The sequence below is a fragment of the Cynocephalus volans genome, chromosome 9 (genome assembly GCF_027409185.1).
Source record: "Cynocephalus volans isolate mCynVol1 chromosome 9, mCynVol1.pri, whole genome shotgun sequence".
In the NCBI taxonomy this organism is placed as follows: domain Eukaryota; kingdom Metazoa; phylum Chordata; class Mammalia; order Dermoptera; family Cynocephalidae; genus Cynocephalus; species Cynocephalus volans.
In genome coordinates this window covers 152,282,215-152,301,264 of record NC_084468.1, presented here as the reverse complement: position 1 = coordinate 152,301,264, position 19,050 = coordinate 152,282,215, and the positions used below count along the sequence as shown (strand labels likewise).

The following is a 19,050-nucleotide window of genomic DNA, read 5'->3' as shown; positions in this document are numbered from 1 at the left end:
AGGACCAAGCCCTAGGGAGGCAAGAGCTATTTTCAGTCACACAGGCAGTGGGTGGTAAGCTTGAACCAAGACCTCCTGAATTCCAGTCCGGTGCTTCTCATTTTTAATAAAACCATACTGTGGTGTCATCCATACAAAGAAATCACTTGTTTTTCATTTTTTGCAGGACTTGACAAATTACATGAGGCTGCTCAAATAATCAGGCATTCCTGCTCTCGAGTAGCAGCTGTAACTCAGTGTATAGAATCCATGTGTTTGGGTTACTTATCACTCATAAATATGAAGCTACTTCAAAAAAGTTTGTGAGAAGATTTTTATTATCTTTTAATTGCATTTTTGAAGTACCTTCATATTCTATTTTCTGTCACATGAATTCTTTAAATTTCATGCAAAAAGGCTATTATGGGATGAATTGTGTCTCTCACCAAAATTTATATGTTGAAGTCCTAATGTCCAGTACCTCGGAATGTGACCATATCTTAGACAGCATTTTAAAAGAGGTAATCAAGTTAAAATTAAAATCAAGTTAAAATGAGGCCATTAGGGGCCCTAATGCACTATGAGGGTGCCCCTATAAAAAGGGAAAATTTGGACACAGAGACATATTTAGGAGGAAGATAATAAGCTAATAAGGTGATCTGAAGAGACACGGGGAGAAGACGGCCATCTACAAACCAACAAGAAAGGCCTAGAGAGGATCCTTCCGTCACAGGCTGCAGCGGGAGCTGAGAGACACCCTGACCTTCCAGCTTCCAGAACTGGGAGATAACAGATTTCTATTGTTTAAGCAATTCAGTTTGTGACACTTTCTTACAGCTTCCCCAGCAAACCAATACAAAAAGCTCAATAAAAAAATAACCAAATGTTTATTCAGAAAGAATAGAACACATCATATAGACGAACAATGAATAACGGCGTTGAACTGGCCATTGTTTTTTCTCCTCTCCTCAACAAGACATCAAGACACTATGATAAAAACAAAGGTGATAAAGGAAATTCCAGTATAACTTTAATAAGGAAAAATGTAATTTAGCATGTGAGATTTTACCATAAAACAATGTCATAAAACAGTAAAAACATGTGGTGAATAGCATTTGTCTCCAAATGGTGAAAATGCCATTAGTCACTAAGGTATGGGGCATACCTTTTCATTAACTCAATGCAAACATTTCTGCTTATTTTATATTTTATCTGGAAAGCATATCTTTCTGAGCCACCTTTAGGGAGAAATATGCAAAATGACAACTTATTTGAGCTGATGCCTTTGTGAACATATTTTTTTCATTGACTACTTATTGCCCAGAAACTTATTCTGCTGCATGAGTTCATGGGCTTTAGTCTCCAGGGCGTCAACAGACTCCACAGTGTGGAAATGGTTCAACACCACGCAGGAAGAGAGGTTGACCAAGACACGGCCCAAGAAATGGAAGCGTCCAGCCACTGTGTGGTTAAACATCTTGTCCAGCATCCCTCCTGAGGAAGGTAAACAAATCAGGATGTGTCAACTCCTGTTTCACCGCAGCACTTACTGCTTATATAGTAGAGATTGTGCAAATGAATTTGAAAATGAGTGTAAATTCCTTCATTAAAAATTGCTCAAAAGAGTCAAGTTTTGATCACATGCAAAATTTGCTACTTATTTGCTGAGTGTAAACTCTCCCGTTCTGGATGTAATTTCTATAAAAATGATACTTACATATAAATGAAAAGGAAACAGTTAAAGCACAGAGGGTGATGCTGCAGCCCAAGGAACAAGAGAGAGCGGGAGACAGGAGCAGGAGAGCAGAGGAAGAGTCTACAAGTCGTAGGGAAGACCTTTGCATGAGAGTTCAGCAGCAACGACATAAAGATAATGTTCCAACCTGGAGTCAAGTGATTCTAAAAAGAAAAAAAAAAAAATTTTAAATGCCTTCGCTGAAGCAGCAGGCATTTTGTGAAAGTCATTTTACAACATTAATTTTGCAAAGACAATTATCAAGGATCTCAAGGATCACTGACATTGAGGAGACCAAATCCTTGTGTAGCCCCTGTCCTGGATTTGTGCACTTGAAACAGAAACATGGCAGTAAATAAAAGTTGGCAATATCTGGCTCTGGAAGTTCAGCATCAAACATTTTTCAGGGCAAAACACTAAGGATGTCTCAGTATCTTTGCCTGTGCTTGAGGAATGAGCTGGAAAAGCTAAACAATCTGAAGTAAGGCAGTATGGGAAGAGTACCCAGAACACAGCCTAGAGAGGGGACATGACATGAATGATTACAGAATCAGGGGGTTGCTCTGGAGGAGGCCTGACCGGTGGGAGATGCCATCACAGCCCCAGTGTCACCCCATCACCATAAGGTTGGCAAGTGAGCTCCCCACCTTGGTGGTGCAAAAGGAAGTGGTCCTGCTAGGTCCTGTCCTATAAGAGAGCTGCTCATCTAGTCCATGTGATATTTACAGCAGAGGGGTCTTCACCCACCCTAGAACTACAGACATGAAGGAGCTAGGTTGCAACTAACCCCCACCAACTCCAAATCCATCAGAATGAATATTACTATCCACTTCTGGGAAACACCAAGTCTGAAAGAAACAGAAGCACGATTAGACTTTTCCAAGAAAGGGCTCACAAGTATATATGACACAATCTTTGCAACACCTTTTAATTTCACTGAAGTAAATTATATATTTTAGAGCAAGTATTGAGTGACTGATATTTTAGTTACATATTATTTTGCTTAAATATATGAGTGCATTCTCTATTGCTGGTGGTCTTTCCTGGGAACATGGTAATCAGGCAACTTTGTGGGCAAGGCCATAGTCAATGCTTTGTAGTCAGGGCTCCATGGTGAGGGCTCCATGGCAAGGCTCTGTGGTCAGGACTCTGTGGTCAGTCTCCATGGGCAGCACTCCATGATCAGGGCTCCATTAGCCTGCTTCACTGAGGGTCCAGGGGTGAGTGCACACTACACAGACCACAAGTTGCTCACTGTCATCTCTCCAAGTTCCCACATGTTTGTCCCTGAGGTGGCATGGCAGCATTAGTCTCCCCTGAGAACTGCCTCCACCACTCCTACTCACTCCCCTCCTGGACTAGTCTTCTCTGAGCTCCCAGATCTTTCTGGATTCCTAGCTACCTAGCTACATCCTTGGTAAGAAAAATATCTTTTCCATCCACCAACTCCAGGAAAAAACAAATAAAACATGTTGTCTTTCCCAGACGACATAGAGAAGTGTCGTGATCCTTCAGCCACTTGACTCTTCTCGACCTTCATTGCTCACTGCTCCTCAAAGAAAAAGTTATTTGTTGTTGTTGTTGTTACTGCTCTTGTCATGTTCCAGGAATTTCCAGATCTCAGGACAGGACACAGGTGTAAGGACATGGAAAGGCTGGATTTCAGATGATTAAGCTTTTGCTAAATATCTACAATAATGAGGTGGCATTGTCTGAGTGTCAGTCATGTCCCAGGCAAATTCTGGGTATTTTATGTGTTGTCTCACTTAATCCTTACCTCTATAGAAAGTGCAATTGGCATGTTCATTTTGGCATGTTTCATTGGTGCAGGAATTAAGGCACAAAAAGTAACAAGTGATAATCAAAACCTGACTCAAACATGTGCCATCTAGCTTTGGAGCCCACCTTCTTACAGCTACACCAGGCTGCATTTATACTGGGTGAAACCATGTGAAACTGCTGCTTAAGGTATGTGAAAAAACCTCAAATTCCTGGAATTCCATACAGCCCTGACAGACACACGGTAGAAAGACTACATGATCTGCAGTCCAAAGAACTGGGTTCCTGGTTCCACTAACTATTACAGGGCCTTGAAGCCAGTCTCTAGGCCCCAGCCTTATCATCTGTATTTTAGAAAGAATAAAAATTCTGTTGCAGTTTCTCAGGGAGAGATAACAACAACAACAAAAAGTCTATGAAGCTGTTACTGAACTGTTAAGCAGGAGATCCATTAACTATTGCCATTGGAACTTACACACATATTCTCACAGAAACACCACCTTAATTCACAATTTGGTAGACCCCAAAGCATCCAGTTAAGTGAAGACAGTCAAAGTGGATTTACAGAAGTATAAAACCAGTTCATCGGACAGAACAGTGAGAAGAGAACAGCTGCAGGGGCAGCTCTCCAATTGCATCGACAGTGAAGACTGCAGTTTTCACTTCTCATCCAGCTTCACAGTCAACAGTTTGTATGATTTAAGGCAGGAAGGACCTTTGGCTGTTCAGATGACACAATCAGAGAGAAAGTAGATGGACCCCCAGGGTTGGGGTCTTCTGCCTCCGTGTGCCCTGAGTCACCACAACTGGGACAGTATTTCCCACTTCAGGTGCAGAAACATCCACCACAGAGCATCTCAGGGTCCCTTGGAAAGGTTCTGAGCCTCGGAGCAGCTGGGATGGACACCAGCAAGACATTTTCCTTGACACTGATGTGGCAGTCTCCAGGGGGCAGCTAGTGTCTGGTCTAGCCCCCCCTCACTGAAGAGGTCATGTGGTATTGGTATAAAGAGTTCCTCTTGGTGTGGAGCCCATTTGGCCAGGACATGGAGACATAGGGTCTCTGGGCCTTGAGGTCTAAGGGTCAGATGGATTTGAGGTCTGCTCACCACTCCCTAGTGGGCAACTGTGGCTGTCTAACCCTTGTCCTCCTTATGAAATGGGAATAATACTCTGCTCCATAATGAAATAGAGCAAGTAACACATTTGGCACTCTCTGTGTCTGCTGCAGTGAACACTAAATAAATGTTCTCTAGCAACGCTGAGCAAAAAAAATAAAGCTAGAGGCATAACACTACCTGACTTTAAACTATACTACAAAGCTATAATAACCAAAACAGTATGGTACTGGCATAAAAACAGACACACTGATCAATGGAATAGAATAGAGAATCCAGAAATCAGCCCACACACCTACAGCCATCTGATCTTTGACAAAGGCACCAAGCCTATACACTGGGGAAGAGACTGCCTCTTTAGCAAATGGTGCTGGGAGAACTGGATATCAATATGCACGAAAATGAAACTAGACCCATACCTTTCACCATACACTAAAGTCAACTCAAAATGGATTAAAGAATTAAATATACTCCCTGAAACAATAAAACTTCTTAAAGAAAACATAGGAGAAACACTTCAGGAAGTAGGACTAGACACAGACTTCATGAATACTACCCCAAAAGCATGGGCAACCAAAGGAAAAATAAACAAATGGGATTATATCAAACTAAAGAGCTTCTGCACAGCAAAAGAAACAATTAACAGAGTTAAAAGACAACCAACAGAGTGGGAGAAAATATTTGCAAAATATACATCTGACAAAGAATTAATATCCAGAATATAAAAGGAACTCAAACAATTCTACAAGAAAAAAAAAAAGCAACCAAATTAAAAAATGGGCAAAAGAACTAAGTAGGCATTTCTCTAAGGAAGATATACAAATGGCCAGCAGACATATGAAAAAATGCTCAACATCACTCAGCATCTGGGAAATGCAAATCAAAACCACACTGAGATACCATCTCACCCCAGTTAGGATGGCTAAAATCCAAAAGACTATGAACGATAAATGCTGGCAAGGTTGCAGAGAAAAAGGAACTCTCATACATTGTTGGTGGGACTGCAAAATGGTGCAGCCTCTATGGAAAATGGTATGGAGGTTCCTCAAACAATTGCAGATAGATCTACCATATGACTCAGCTATCCCACTTCTGGGAATATACCCAGAGGAATGGAAATCATCAAGTCGAAGGTATACCTGTTCCCCAATGTTCATCGCAGCACTCTTTACAATAGCCAAGAGTTGTAACCAGCCCAAATGTCTATCATTGGATGAGTGGATACAGAAAATGTGGTATATCTACACAATGGAATACTACTCAGCTATAAAAAAAAATGAAAGGGCCGACCCTGTGGCACACTTGGGAGAGTGCGGCGCTGGGAGCACAGTGATGCTCCCGCCGTGGGTTCGGATCCTATATAGGAATGGCCGGTGCACTCACTGGCTGAGTGCCGGTCACAAAAAGGACAAAAAAAAAAAAAAAATGAAATACTGCCATTTGCAACAACATGGATGGACCTTGAGAGAATTATATGAAGTGAAACAAGTCAGGTACAGAAAGAGAAATACCACATGTTCTCACTGATTGGTGGGAGCTAAAAATAAATAAATAAATTCACACACACACACACACACACACACACACACACACACACACACACACACACAGAGAAACCCGGGGGGAACAGACAAAACAACTACAATTCCTTGAAGTTGACATGACAAGCAAACAGAAAGGATATTGTTGGTGGGAGGGGGGAGAGGGAGGAGGCAGGGAGGTTTCGGTGATGGGCCACAATAATTAACCACATTGTATATTGACAAAATAAAATTTAAATAAATAAATATATAAAAGAAAGAAAGAAAGAAAGAAACAGAAAAAAAAAATTTTTTTTAATGTTCTCTAGTATCGTGGTTATTAATATATAAAATTGATTTCCAATAGAGGCACAGATAAAATACGTTGCCTTTCTCTTGCTCTAGACCTCAGATATTGGCTCACATAACACTGCACAGTCAAAACGATGTGCTGTGAGGCAGGTGGATTTGCAGGATTCCCTCTCCCCTACCCCACCAAGATGGAAAGCTCAGAGCCCCAGCTTATCTGCTGTGGAGACACAGGAGGCAGGGGTGGGCAGCTGGCCTGGCTTAGCTGATTCTGGGGCAAAGCTGACACCAGTAACTTTGTTTATTTTTCATCCATTTTCTTCACCTATTTCCTTCTCGAGGATCTCTCAAACCACCCTTGAGGGGTAACTGCAGCAAGCAGGGCTGACCGGTGCTGTGTCGTGTGGCCCTTCTCCAGTGCTTCCACCATCAGGCTCTAGTGGAAGAGGAGGACAGAGAGGGTGGTGGGGTGGGCAAGGAGAGGACAGAGATCCTGCACGAGCCTTTACAGGACAAAATGTGAAATCACGCTTCTTCATGTGCAAAACTTATATTGCATTAGCCTACCTATCTCTCATTTGTTTTAACATAAAATTATGCTTCACTTTCCCCAAAATGTTGAGGCAAAAGTGATGTCTTTGGACAATTCATCATGTGTACTCACTCCATAGCTTTCTATGGGCCCTGGAACTCTGCCTGGCACCTACTCAGAAGCACTGGTGTATCAGGTCGGGAGACATTTTTATGTGAAATGCTACTGTAAGGAGTGGTATTTATGGGGTATGCAGGGATGGGTTGAAAACTCCTCTGGGGATTCTGTTGTTTTCTTAAACAGTATGAGAATGAGGCTAAGCCTGGCCATTCCTACATGCAAAGAAAGCCCTGGGAGCCACCAAAAAGCAAGACCCATGAGAAACGTGGGCTGGCATATGCCCACCTGGAGGCATAGGGGTGGCATCGTCTCTGCTGTGACTGCCACAGGGCAGGACAATGCTGCTGCAAAGCCAGCAAGACGCAGCCTTGACCCTATAGCAATTCTACTATTTATTCCATAATTTCCACTGGGAAGTTACTTAGTCCGTCAAAGTTTCCATTTCCTCATCTGCAGTGTGAGAAAAGCAAAATTACCCATGTGGTTGTTGGGAAAATTAAATAAAATATATGTATAAACTGATGTTACAATAAATGCTCACTGAATGCTAACTATTATCACATTTGCAATTGCTAAAGAAGAGAGCTAGGCTTCAACCAATTACTTTTGTTTAATTCCTTCACTTGAAACTACATAAAAGTAGAAAAAAGGAGATCAAAGTGTACACTGTGCATTGTGAGAGGCTTGATTTTTTTTTCATGGAGAATTAGAAAGTGTTAAATTTTACAGGATGGGGCAAACTGGGGACATTTTTGTATTGCTGACTGTCATTTGGAATCTGTTGCTCTGTAAGTGTGCCTAAGTAAGCTTGGTTAGACAATTTAACTGTGTATAATTCCAGATGTTAAATATAGTAAAGAGTGACTTGACTTCAGTATAGTGTGGCTTTAATTATCTTTCAGAGGAAGAATCAAAGCTACTTTTAAAAAAGGCCTTAAGGAGCTAAATCATGTATATAACTGGGAGACATACTTGCATATGTATATGTGTGGATCTGTGTGGATATATATATTTATATAGAGAGAGAGAGTGAGAGATAGACAGACATACAGATACAAGGGCACTTCAAAATGTTTGTGGAAAAATAGAATTGGAAGATAATATGAATCTTTCCATGAACTTTCTGAGGTGCCCTCAGATATATATATATACACATATTTATGAATAAGGTTAGGAATTAGAAAAGCCAAATCTGACTAAAGGATTTGCAACCCCAAGGTGTCTGCCCCTAAAAATTGTTTTCAACAGGTGACTGCATCCTATTGCTCTATGTGACGGCTTCTCAGCCTTGGCACTGTGGACACCTGGAGCCCATAATTGTTTGTTGTGGAAGGTTGTCCTGTGCATCCCAGGATGTGTAGTGTCACCTCTGGCCTCTCTACCCTCTAGATGCCAGTAGCACCTCAACAGCTGTGACAACCAGAAATATCTCCAGACATTGCCAAATGCCCCCTGGGGGACAGAATCACCCTCAGTTGAGAAGCCCTGGTCTAAGCTGAATCTCAGTATGTTCCACCCATATAAAAAAACTTTCAGTCAGATTCTAGTGCCTCATTCTTAACATAAACCAACATTTAAGGAACCCCTTCAATATGTAAAAGAGAATTCAAAATAAATAACAAAACAAAATAACAAAAAACAGTAACAGCAATCAAAAGATAAACCTAAAGATAAAAATGACATTAGTTTTTAAGTGGAGGTTAAAAAAATATATCAAAGAAATAATGACAGGAAAATTTCTGACAATTGACGGACAATAGTCTTCAGATTGAAAGGACCTATTGAGAGAATTTCTGCTTAGAGTAATGAAGAACAACTTGTTGCAGACAAATTTTCCTGCCATGAACAATTAAAAAATACAAACGACTTAAAAAATCTATATGAAGGCTACAAAGGGCCAGCAAAGACTTAAAGGTCTGAGATCCAAGAGAAAAGGGAAGCATATTGTAAGTGCTGCTGCCACAGACAGAGAAGCAGAGCCTCCTGTGGTTCCTCAGGGCTCTGAGTTTAGGGTCGTGCGAGGATGTGGGCCTTGATAAACACCATCTGTTTAGCGGAAATTTCTCCTCACCCCAATAGGGCTACTCCTTAGGAGTACTGGGAAACTAAAAACTTCCCTTGTACAACCGAAGCCCATGAAACCGCTCAGTCTCTGATTATATTAAGAGAATGTAGCCCCACCCTAGCTCTCTGCCTAGGAGAAAGGAAAAAAACATCTGGAGGCAGATAACATCATCAAGACACTCAAATTTATTTCTATAATTTTTCAAATGTAATGTATGGTATTCAATGTAAAAAATACTTAATACTCCTGGAGGTAAGAGAGAATAACCAGAAACCAAAAGAAAAATGAACTATGGGGCCAACCCCGTGGCGCACTCGGGAGAGTGCAGCACTGGGAGCACAGCAGCGCTCCCGCTGCAAGTTCGGATCCTATATAGGGATGGCCGGTGTGCTCACTGGCTGAGCGTGGTGCAGCTGGTCACAAAAAAAAAAGAAAAGAAAAGAAAAGAAAAAGAAGGAAAAATGAACTATGGAAATAGACTCACAAAAGACTCAAATATTATAGTTAACAACATGCATGTCAAAAATGTTATTGTGTCCAAATATTAGATGAAAATAGGGGAAAATTTGAGCAGAGAACTAAAAACTATAAAAAATAAAATTTAAATTTTCAATGGAAAATACAATAAAATAAAGAACTCCATGGGTATGTTTAACAGCAGATTAAGCTCAGCTGAAGAGAGGATTAGTAGAGTAGAAAACTTGTAAGAAAGAAATTTACAAACTGAAGTACTGGGGAGAAAACAAAAGGTTAGAAAACAGAAAATGATACAAGTAGCATTCAGATACTGTGAGAAGTTTTAATCGTGTTTCACTGGAGTTGCAGAAAGGAGCAGAGAGACAACTGCAGAGAAACAACATTTTAAGAAATAATAGCCAAGACTTTCCCCAAATGTGAGATATCAAGCCACTGATTTAAGAACTGCTACAAAACCAAAGCAGGATTCTCATTAAACAACAACAACAGCAACAAAAACACCTAAGTAAGCCCTAGCAAAGAAGCTGGAAAGAAAAAGCAAGCAAGCAAGCAAGAAGGAAAGAAAGAAAGAAAAAGAGAAAGGGAGGGAGGGGAAGAGGAGACGGGGAGGGAAGAAGGAATGAAATTAAATACGAAGAGATGAAAATATAAACATCTCAAACATAGTTTCAATATGAAATAAAATACATCATCAAGAAATATAAAGTTTAAATCTATGAAACTTAAAGGAGAAATAGACAAATACATAATCATAATGGGAAATGTAAACACACACCTGTGAACTAGTAGAACAAGCAGACGGTGAGAATACACAGGATTATATCCAACAATTTGAGAACTATTGCATACAGGAACCAAAATTGACCTGGGCATTAAGCAAGTTTCAATAAATTTCAAACAAAACGAAATCGTACTGATTGAATATAATCTCTGACCACTGTAAAATACAGCTAGAAATCAGTTACACACAGATAAATAGAAAATCCCAATTATTTAGATATTAAGCTATCAACTTGCAAATAACCCAAGGGCCAAAAGAGAGAGAGAGAGAGAGAGAGAAATTACACTATAAATTAAAATACGTTTAATTATAATGAAAATACAACAGATCAAAACCCAGGAGATGCAGTTAAGGCAATGCTCAGAGGGAAACGTATAGTCACGAGTCTATACATACATATAATATTATATAGATGAGAAAAGAAGACGAGGTGGAAGTCAATGATCTAAGTACTCACCTTGAGTTACAGAAAAAGGCAACAAACCAAAGGGAGTAAAAGGGTGGAACCAATAACGAAAAGAGCAAAAATTAATGAAATAAAAAACAAACAAATAAACAAGGCAAAACTTTTTTATTTTCCTAAAAAAGACTAAAAGAATCAATAACCACCTGAGAAGACCAATCGAAAGAGAGAGAGGACAGAAATTAAAATTTTCAGAAATGAAATTGGGGATATTTCCATATATTCTTCAGGAATAAACATAACTTTACTGACTAATATTACTTAGGAAATGTCTCTGTCCTGTCTTTTTCACGGTGATGTCTGCGACGATAAACCCACAAAACATGGTAATAACACAAATGTGAGGAGGACATAGAACCCAGGGATCCTGGCCTCCCGCCCAGGGGAGCAGAGAGGAGAGTCCTGGGGAAGCCGTGGGCGAAGGGCCACCCTTCCTCGCCGGAGCTTGAGGGAGGCCCTGGGTGGGTGTCCTCAGACAAGAGGACCTGACCCAAGCACGGTCTCCTGGCACACTGCGGGCAGGGGCCACGGACAGCACATGTCACATGTACAAGCAAGAGAACATCAAACTCTAGGGAAAGGGAAACATAAAACAGGAAATTTCATGATAAGGCACAGCCTGGCTGTGCACTGAACAATATGTATCTAGTCATAATGTTTTACGACAACTAAAATGGTCATATAAGTGCCGTGGGAACAACCGGGTGGAGAAGTGATGGGGGCAGAACTAATTCTGCACCTGTCATAACAGGAAATCAATTGATAATTCCCACAACAAGTACATCAGGAAATACTACTATAGGCATCTCCTTTAAGGATAACAACCAATCTGGAAGAAATTGATTAAAAAGTTTAAAGTAATTTATACTAGGGTGTGAAAATGGAAGAGGAAGGCTGAGTTAAGGGACTCTTTTTTAGTAACAGAGTCAATATTTGTGGATATGAAGAACCTTTGGAATCCAGTTAATTTTTTAAAACACAGGTTACAAAATGATGTGGACAGAATGATCGTTTTTATGAAAATACATATACCTATGTTCCATCTGGAAAAGAATTCCAAGGCTTTTACAATAGCTATCTGTGATGAGGAGATTATGGGTGCGTTTTTTGTTGTTTTTTTTTTCTGGCTTACTTGTATTTTCTGATGTTTCTACAACAGACTTATACTGTTTTTCTAATAAGCAAAACATTATTTTTAAAAGTTATATAATGAATAAAAATGACAGCATGATTGAATAAACATCTCTAGGAACTGCATCAATATAACTTCAACAGTTATTTTACCCCAGTCTCCAGATAGTGGTTATAGGATGAAGAAATGTATGTACAACCTAGGTATAAAGTTAAAAGGATGCATGCACTAAGGAGAGTTAATTCTTTAGCTAGAGAGTTACAGAAGGAGGTTTCATCTAGTCTGTGACCAGTCCCCCATCACCCCTGTCTTTACCCTGTGCCTGTTCCCAGGGACTGTGCAGGGTCGGATGGAAGATAACCATCACCCCAGCGCTGACGACAGGAGCTTCCTTCAGTCTCCAGCGCTGGGTGGCAGCAGGAAGAAGGAAAGAATCACACTTCACAGATCTCAAAATTCCGTGTGAATTTCATATTCTGGGTCCCCACATACTTGAAGGAAAAGGTCTGAATTTCTGTTTTTTCCCATTAACTTTATAATAGAAGTACATAGGCCAGGAAACCTATTCAAAAGTTGTGTTGGTTCTTGGCAGCAATGTGTAGAACAAGGTGGTTCAAGTGCATCTCATGCTCTGAGACACTATTTACACCAGTGAAATGCACAGAAAGTCTCATGATGGGGACTCGGCTGTAACAAGCTTTCCTGTACAACTTCATTTACATACATAAATAAATAAATGTTCTAATTATTCAAAAAAATTATTTTAGCCAGTATATTTATTTTAATATATTACTAATATTTCTAAAGTAGTAAATTTACCAAAAACATTTTTTTCCTGAAAGAAAATTGTGCTTAATAGAATGCCTTGCCTTCTTCTAACCTTTGTGCCTCAGACAGATCTAAGCCCCTTTTCTGTCCACAGGCAGAGTGCCAAGATGCCAGGGACCTGAAACAGCCTGATCCCCTTCCTCCCCCACCTTCAGGACCCCTCCAGCTGGTTAGGTTCCTGAGAGCATTCCAGGCAGGCCTCTGACAAAGCCTGATTCTGACCCAGTGTCACTGTTTCTTAGCCTGGTCATCTTCCCTATGCACTGTGTGGTGGGACCGGAATACATCATGCCCTTTCTAGATCCTTGCACTGAACTGGCTCTCCTTGTGTGTTCAGTAAATGTTTGCTAAACACCTAAATGAATTCATAGGTTCATTGACTGTAGAGGTACAATCATGTTTGCTAACTGATAGATTTCTTTTTTAAATCCAAGCTCCACATTTTCAAATCAATGCAACTGCTTTCAATTTACTGTTAACTCAATACTAATTTCTTTTATAATCTGGCTTCTTAACTCACAATTCTTTTATTTGAATCAGAAGCCTTCCTTTTTAACAAGTTCTTTCCTTGTCAAGCCCTGAATCAGAAAACTTCAAGTATGAACACACTTTGGAGTATATTTAGTTCAAGCCCTTCATGTTACAGATAAGAAATCAGAAACTGAAAAAGGAAAAGTGGCTTGTTCACGTCACCCAGCTACTTTGTGGCCAAAGGGGTAGGACCCAAGAGGCAGAGAGGCATTTGGGCAGATGGACCTAATACCCCCATCAGCACACTTACCATATGTCTGGAGATTTTCAGTAAGTGTGTCCACATCAAAGTGCAACTGGCTTTCTACAAAGTTTCTTATAAATTTGTTTCCTAGAGCTTCCTTAGAAAATAATATAGCTTAAAAAAAATAATTGCAAAATTTCCTCTTGTTAAATAATACTTATTAGGCTTATTGCTTATTATTACTTTATTCAAAATTTCATTATGCAGAACAAAGGCACAAGGTGAATCCACTTAGAGGTTCTAAAACATCCAATAAATAACAGGATAACATTTGATTAGGACTTTACCTTGAAAAATGTAACAGTTATCTAAGTTTAGGTTAGAATTGCCATTATGCCACTAAGAGTGTAAACAAAGAATGAGCTTAGTGGTGACAGTCATCTCTTGAATGAATTGTCATTTATATCCTTTAATTGGCCTTCAATCTCCAGCCCTAAAATCTATTTTTCACGCTGCTTCCAGAATTAAAGTTTTGAAATACAGATGTGAAAATGTCATTCCTCTGCTGAAAACCTTCAATAGTTCCAATGTAATGAAGTCAAAATATCTTTCACATTCTTGCTTCATCTACCTTTCTAGTACTTTTTTTCTCCCATTTGCCAACCTCTTCCCAAAATACACACACATGCACGCACACTCCCCTGTGCTCTTAGCACACAGGTTCACTTGCAGTTTCTCAGACATGCTGTTTCGTTTCTTTGAAAATGCTTTCGTCCTGTGCTGTCCAATATGGTGGCCACCAGCTAGAGGTGGCCACTAAGCATTTGAAACATGGCCCGTCCAAAGTGAGATGTGATGTCGATGTGAAACAAACAATGAATTTCACATACTTTGTACCAAAAGTTAATGTCAAATATCTTATTAATACTCTTTCATTAAAAATTGTTACATGTTGAAATGATAATATAGTACGTATGTTGGGTTAAATAAAATATAATATTAAAATTTAAAGAAAAGAAGTGGTGACATTTTGGCAATTTTTTCTAACAAAACTATATGCTGATCTTTTACTTTCTATCAGATCCTCTCCTTTCCTTTCCATTACCTTTTCCACAGGACAGTTATGAAGAGGGGGTGACCGTGGCAAAAACACTGAAAAGGGACTTCAGCACTTCCCAGACTTCTCTCAACCCTCTGACATTCACGTCTTCATTGCTGGAAGCATCATTCACTGCATAATTGGCACCATTCCTCTCTCATCATTGACGGTTCTAACTTTACCTCATTTGACAACGGTTTCACTATGGAGAATTCTCCAAAATTATTCTCATCGCCTTACTGACCATTTGCGTCTTCACTGTGCGGGTGGCGTGCGTGTGCATTCACTTGCATCGTGCTGCCACGGGCCTGCAGCACCCGAGAGCCAGCAGGAAACTGAGAAGCCAAACACTGATGCACCAGGCACCGCGCCAGGGCCAAGCAGGCGGATTAGCTTTGGAATGTGCACGTTCCTCAGAGAGAATTTATACAAGAGTACTTCAAAAAGTTCAGGGAAAAATACAATTAAAAGATAATACAAATCTTTTCATAAATTTTTTGAAGTACTCTATTATGTTATCCAGACTTTGTTTCACCACATAACTTTATAACACGGGATTCTCAGATTAGGAATTTTCAAGTAATGTACCTTCTGTACTTAGCTCTTTTATTTCTTATGTTTGCCTCATTACATATGATGATTCTATCTCATCTCATCTAAGGATGAGAAGATATGAAACCTGGGCATGAGTTATTTGCCAGACAATGTGCAGGGTACTTTATTATGCATTATGTCACCAAATCTCAATAAGATGCTCATGAGCAAATTACTGTCGCCTTTTACTGATGGGAACAAGAAGCAGAGCAAAGTCATGGGTATCACACAAAAGCACCAACGACCCCATCGGTGGCAGAACCAGGCCTCAAACACAAGTGTCGACCCTTCTACAAACCCAAAGACACAACAAGCTTTTCCTAAACATGACCCCAATGTGACCAAATAGAGTAAAAACTTATGACATTTTATCCTGTGTAAGATAGAAAGTTCTTCCAAATGATTGAACTTGTGATTTTAATTTCTGATGTGACTCCTACAGTCATGACAGGACCCAGCTAACCTATGCTATTCTCAAGGAGCTATAGCATTAGGCACTGCTTTCTGCTCTCACAGTACTTTGAATATTCCCAGTTTGGCACTTATAATATTGCATGTAATTATTTGCAGTTGCAGCAGAGACTTTATCAAAACCTAAACTATTTATTATCTGGCACATTATGGAAAAACTTTGCTGATCTCTGGTTTAACAAACTAATCCATGAGCAAACAAGTTAAAGAAGAGTATTACAATAAGAGCCAATGCGTACAGGCTGCCGTGAGAATGAGCACCGCAGCTCTTCTAATACAAGGAAGGACACTGACCAGGGCCCCGCTGCTGTGCTCTGAGTCCATCTCAGCCTGTCCCAAGGCCACGGCTCCCACGGGCTGACAGTGCCACCACAGTAGGCACACCCTTCAGAGCCACTGGCCTCCGCTGAGCCAATGCAGGACTCCCCCACTGATCACTGACTTTAGCTCCATGACTCCCGCAGTCTTTGCCCAATGTTCATTAAATTGCCAGCTAACCAGCTAGCTGTGCCATCAGTGCCACCACTCATGCCCAGCAGCTGCTGCCACACCTGGCCTGGGGAGTTGGCGGTGGGGCCAGCTCAGGGCCATGCAAGCGGGCACAACCCGAGCCCACAAGCACCCCAGCTTCGCTGTGCTATTCATGAAGCATGTTGGCCAGGAGCATGGACCCCCAGTAGAGAATGGTTCTTTGCATCAGAAGGAGTCAGTCAATGACAATGACTCTGAGCCCTACCTTTCTGGACAGTCAAATCAGAGTAACAGTTACCCCTTGATGAGCGATCCCTACCTGTCCGGCTGGTGCCCGCCGCCCACGGATTTCCTCATTCTCAGGTGCCTGGTCCACCTCAGGGGACCCTCCAATTCCATAGCTCACCACCTGCAGACAGCGCAGTAATGAGGACGATCATCTCATGCGTGACGCTGTTTTGTGGCAGCCCGGAGACCTGGGGAACAACATCTATCAGGAAAGGTTTAATTTTCCCCCCAAAGCCCCTGTGTTCTCAAGATGGGAGACAAGTGGATCTCAAGGGCAGCAGACTCAGAATCCAGCACATGGACGTAGCTACCTTACCTGCCGGGCCGCCTGGGTGGCACGGTGGTTGATGGCCAGACAGATTTTCACAGCAACACACTAAACAAGGCCCCTGGGATGAACAGCCTGGAGCAGGGCATGGTTGGCCTGAAGATCAGGGATGCTACCACCTCTGCAGTCAAAATGGTGGGCTCCGTTGTCAACAACGTGGTGCTGACTGGTGTCCTTTCTGCAACAGTGGGACAAATGTAACATGCCAGTTTCAAAACCGACCTCATGGACGGCCATTGCCAGCAAGCCTGCCAAACCCAGCCTAAGATGAAAGCAAAGACTGGGCCTGTGATGGGAGGCACACTGCCCCCTCCACCCCTAAAGCATAAATGGACATCAGCATCTGGGATAACAAGGGGCTGCTGCCAAGGCCCCAGGCCCCCAGCAGACACTGGTCCCCTCAGACTGTCCCCCAGCCCCAGCTCAGCCTCTCCCAGCCCAGCCTCCCCCATCGGCCCAACCATAATATCAGAGCCCTCAGCAGCCACCCCAAGCCGCTGGGTCGTCCCTCACAGCAGAAGGGCAGCATGTGGGCAGAGTGCAGGGACCAGCAGCGCCAGTGACGGTCCTGGAAACACCCCGCCCAGCTCTGCCCCGAGTGCAGACTCCCACCCCATCCTTGAGAAGCTGAAGGCTGCCCACAGCCCTAATCCTAGGGCCGGCCTGTGGCTCACTCGGTAGAGTGCGGTGCTGATAACACCAAGGCCACGGGTTCGGATCCTATATAGGGATGGCCGGTTAGCTCACTGGCTGAGCGTGGTGCTGACACAGCCCTAATCCTAAAGACTGTGACTGGAACCTGAAAAGCGGGGTGTGTCCACCATAGAGAGCCGCGCCGAGGACGACACCCGTCACTCCAGGAAGTGCCCCAATGGGTGGAGCACTGAGCGCGGCGACAGGCGCGGGGACAGCTTTGCGCTCCGCTCCGCGAGTGACAGGGCCCGCTGCCGGCTGCTCGGCGTCGACGGGATGGCGTTTCTGTGGGGCGGCCGAGAGGAAGTCGCCCCGGGCCAGGCACCAGTGCTGGAGTCTGGTCTCAGGACGAGAGGAAGGGGAAGCCCGACGTGAAGTGGATTTTTGTCAAGGTCGCGCCCAGCAGCCAGGAGAATAACGACCAGGAGCGGTCACGAAGTCCCGCGACTCCCAGATGTCCTCGTAGAAAGCAAAGCAAGCGCTGAGAATCGTCGCCTCCTACGAGCACCGCCTCCATCTGCGACGCTTTTGTCACCAGGAGCGGCGCCGGGAGGGGCGGGAGCAGGAGGCGCAGGGGACGCAGGATGGAAACAGACAGCGGGGAAACCGGCTTCTCACGTTTCAACGTCTGACTTTGAAAAACGTTTGCTAAGTGTGTGCTCGGTGCTGTCCCTGCCTCGCCCGGCGTGTCGCCCGCGTTACCTTCTTTGTAGTTTATTTTTGCCCAAATGGATCCACGTGCACTTGTACTTTTTCTAGGTATTACTTGATATTGTAGAACTCACTAATAAAGGGGTATTTTTTTTGAGCTTATCAATCAGACTGATCTAATGTGAAATATAAGTATCCTCAAAAACAAATAGAACAAAAAGCCTTATACATCCCAAAGGTTTTGTTTTTAAAATTTTGGCAGAAATTATGCTCTTGTTCTTACACCCACGGTCACTTAGTATCTCTATTTGAGACTTGGTATTTCTTTTCCCTTTATTGGTTTATAGCAAACACAAGAAACCATTTAGAGTGTCCTGTGAAATCTCTTCCAAACACTGAAGTCAAAGTTAGTGATCACCTTGTTCAGCTGGTTTTTATTAACTATGTTATCTGTCTAAAGGGCTAATCTGCCCATTTGGTTTTTTACTAGACAGATAAATTTTAAAATTCAAATCTGGTGAGCATGATTTTGCTTTCTTGGAAGAGTGTCCTTTCATAATCGGTGGCCTGCACCGAGAGCCTGCTGTGTCCCTCACAGCCCCGCTGTCTGATCCATCTGAGTGGTGATGGGGTTCAACATGCAGAGGATTTGGAAGACGTTTTAGGTCTGGTTCTGTGTTCAGGCATTCTTAGTTGTCTGCACATCATTTTTAATTTCCCCCTTTTACTTCACTCGAGAATCCTAATGCCATCTTAAGTTTTCGTACCAATAATACTGAGCTTTAAATGTAGGATCTTGTAGTACAGTGTGGTGCTTGACACCCCCAATTGTGAATTTCACTGTGTGTGTCTAATCTTTTTCTTCCTGTTGAATGGGTAAAAAAATGCAAAAAACAAACAGA

The 19,050-nt window shown here is 42.1% G+C and overlaps 1 pseudogene; it reads left to right on the top strand.

The window, feature by feature from the left end:
* The first annotated feature begins 16,306 nt into the window (after nt 1-16,306).
* Nucleotides 16,307-18,149, top strand: LOC134385854 (YTH domain-containing family protein 1-like; annotated as a pseudogene).
* Nucleotides 18,150-19,050: the final 901 nt, after the last annotated feature.